Below are 3,628 nucleotides of genomic sequence, written 5' to 3'. Positions count from 1 at the left end.
ATATATATATATATATAAGGATGCTGCATTTTGATCCAACTAGCTGGGCATTTAATTAGAAAAAATTTCTCTTAAATACAATACACACGCATCTAGTTTGCATTAATTAATGCTAATAAATGTTAAGAAAGAGGGCGTTTGCTTTACATCAGGCCCTGTTTGGGCATTTGGTTTACGGTGGATTGAGAAGTATGGAATTACCTCTGCCAGGGCATTTATTACTGTCAATAGATGGTCGGGCGTTTTGGGAGTACACACCTATCCCATTCGCTGCACGTATTGTGTTTGGGTGTCGTGGGATTGCAATCATCCCACCGCAAGCACCTGTTTGGGTAACGACGGATTGCAACCATCCCACCGCAAGTACCCCTTTGGGTATGTTTGGATTTCGGGATTGAAGTGGATTTTTTGAAAGGCGTGGGCTACTCCAACTACAGCCACCGTACGGATGCTCTATCTGACACACCGTGATTTATGTGTTTCATCAGCTGCGTCCATCCATTTCTTATTACCATTCCACGGGTTCACGTGAAAGTTGAAGCACACCCAAGGTCCGTGTGGACCACACTAGAGGAAACTGTATGAATTCTCAATCTCTGCATTATTTTTTGAAGTAGTGCAGGGGCAATACATTTCCTTTGAGCCCAAGGAGCTTTTAACAGTGACCATTCAATCACTACTGTTTCCTTTGGTGTGGTCTAATGCTAGTTTATGTAATATTGGAGAGCCGGTGGATCCATTGCTATGTGCCCTGTATCTCATACAAAAATACACTCGTATCAAAAATACATTTGTAGCAAAAATTACATGGCATGGAAGAAACACAACGATCCAGTCCACTATGGCAGACGGTGACCGTTCCATGGTGTCCTGTTGCTAACGTCTCCTTAGGGCCCACTGCAACCATTAAAATCAGTTTTACGTGTAGATATCAACTGATCGCCTACAAACGAAAGCGGCCTAATACATTTCTCGTCGGTCCTCCTCCTTTCTTATGGAAAATATCCTACCCTTCAAAAAAGACGAACAAAATCACAAACACCAAGAAATAAACCCAAAATAAAAAGAAAAAAGAAACACATATATACACGGATATCATCGACTAACATTATGCATATGGTTTCTTCATCACTTCGCAAGGGTACAACTTCAAATGTCTATTATCAAAGTAGTCAGCTGTCATTATACCGCAAAGGGTGCAGTTTTTGTGACAACTGAAATATCTTCTAACCCATTCCATACTCTAGGCATCGATTCGGCATCACGGCTAAACAATGTGGTGAACCTGTAAATAGGTTAAATAAAAAATGAATCAAATATTATTAGCTAATCAACTCAAACCCAAGGTTTTAATGTGCAGACTCACTACTATCCTTCATAATAATGCAATGAAGAGAACATCTATTCTCAGTCAAATGTACTTTCAGGTTCTTCTACCAGGTAGGAGTAGTATCTGTTCATGTCCGAGTGATGTCAGTACGTTATGACTTGTTATGTGAAAAGGAAATGTACATTCATACCAAGGTCAATACCAGGCTTGCGTGGTTGTATGTTGCACGACCTTACTGTGGAAGGATGTAGAATCAAGGCAATCAATTCTAAATTGTTTACTCAATTAAATTAAGCACAAATTACGAATATGTAGATATTTGGTGGAAATTATGTCAAACTTGAGGACGAGACTATATGGTTTAACATTAAAACCATCCTACATTGACCCTGTAAACTGCTTCCTTGAAAAATTGTCTTCTCACAGCCGGTCCAAATGCTGTGAACTCCATTTTCACTCCCCACTATTGGGCGATGGTTAAAAGAATGTAATGCATGCAGTAGATGAAAACACATGTTACTAGAAATAGATCAGCTAGTATTTAGTACATACATATTTATATAAAGTTAAAACATATAAATATCCTTGAATCATACATGCCAAAGAAAAACGGTACTGGAATCAACTATCTGATGTCTATCAACAACTGTGTTAGAATAAGTGGTGGAACACATTTCCTATAGCTCAATGATTATATATAATATGAAGAATGTAACCAGGATGCCAATCACTAATGCAGACAGTCTTTCCCAGTCACACGTGGGGGTATCAACTGTTTGGGTACTCCTGCACACCATAGATCTAGAAATATCTTGGATGGAATTAGTGGCATAGGTCAATTTTTCAACGTCATCGCAACTCTGGGTCATTATCTCACTACTTGTACTTGCTTGGTTAGAATTCCACCATGCAGTCGCATCTTGGATTGATTTGAATGATCGATGTCTGGCACCACTGTATTCTTCTACATGCAATTGTGCCTCATCCCAAGACATATATATGCCAAGTCGACGACCAATGAGTACGACGTAATACTTACTTGAACCCATCTGCATTTACATAAATAGAATCAAGATACACAATTGTGCATGTTATACAATGGATATATATAAAAGTATAAAAAGCTAATCACACTTTAAATGACATTTTAGAATGACCCAAAACATACTGTCATGCATGCGGTATAGAGTATGAATATCCAAAATCATAAAATACGGTATCACCAAATTCAACAAAAATACAAGTATAGTTATTACATATCCCATCAAATTCAGTCACCTATATAATAGCGTAATTAAGGTTGATATATCCATCAAGTAGAACCCCCACCAACATTACCATTCATATCAGACAATGTTTTTTTCAACTAATCGACCCTTCGCTGTAGTCAAAGGCTTACGAAAAAGGATGCTAGATCTTTATCCTTGCCCAGAAGCTGACCAACCTGGATGAACTCATGGTTGGTCAGCCTCGTAACCTCTACGAGGATGTCCAAGACTCTACTTGTGAGGTTGACTGAATTGCCAAGTCCAAAATTGACAATTACATCTGCCACACCATCTAGAGATAAACGAAGGATGTCACAGGGACGAGCAGATCGCATCCTTTTTGTTGTTATACTCCCACCATGACTATTATCAGAATCAATCGCCCTGTTGGGAGTGGTGCAGTTTGAGCGATTCCCTGAAGCCTGATGGCATTCATTCGAAAATTGATAATTTCGAGTCGAATCCTCCAGATTTTCCTCAGAAATATCGATAGGCACATCGGTGTCATCATCCAGGTCCGTCTAAGCTTCATTTAAATCTCGTTGAATACGAGATAAAGATGCAGCCATGTTTCTGCTTCCTTGGGCGTAGCGGCCTATTGCATGGTTTGAACCTACGATCACCGCTAAATCGTCCAGTCGTTCTATTCGCTTACCACATAATCTTTCTGCTCTCGGATGCGACTACATACAAGGAAGAGAGTTGGTAAGTAGATGATATTTAAATAGATATAAGTAAGAGAGATAATTATAACAAATGTACGTGGTTGATCTAAAATAGGTGTTGTGAACGATCCTAACCTTGAGGTACTCTTCCCAAACTTCGTCAAGTGTTATGACAACCATTCGCTCGCTGTCCCACCCAAAACCACTTGCGGCTAGTACATCCTTTATTTTGTTGTACACTCTCTAGTGATATCGCAATCGGTTTTGGACATTTTGCCAGTTTAAAGAAATTTCAGTCCTCCTAGAAACCTCCTCAGCAGCTGCATGATATGCTTCTCTCTTAAATCCATTATCTGCCTTTCGGC

The 3,628-nt window shown here is 39.4% G+C and overlaps 1 long non-coding RNA gene across 1 annotated transcript; it reads right to left on the bottom strand.

The window, feature by feature from the left end:
- Positions 1-1,371: 1,371 nt before the first annotated feature.
- On the bottom strand, positions 1,372-1,733 carry LOC131252060 (uncharacterized). The gene is made up of 3 exons (XR_009174133.1): positions 1,671-1,733; positions 1,521-1,565; positions 1,372-1,453 (listed from the first exon to the last, which is right to left on the bottom strand). It is a non-coding gene; the product is annotated as an uncharacterized LOC131252060 (long non-coding RNA).
- Positions 1,734-3,628: the final 1,895 nt, after the last annotated feature.

The sequence above is a fragment of the Magnolia sinica genome, chromosome 7, assembly GCF_029962835.1.
Source record: "Magnolia sinica isolate HGM2019 chromosome 7, MsV1, whole genome shotgun sequence".
NCBI lineage: Eukaryota > Viridiplantae > Streptophyta > Magnoliopsida > Magnoliales > Magnoliaceae > Magnolia > Magnolia sinica.
This window is presented reverse-complemented; position numbering and strand designations above follow the sequence as displayed.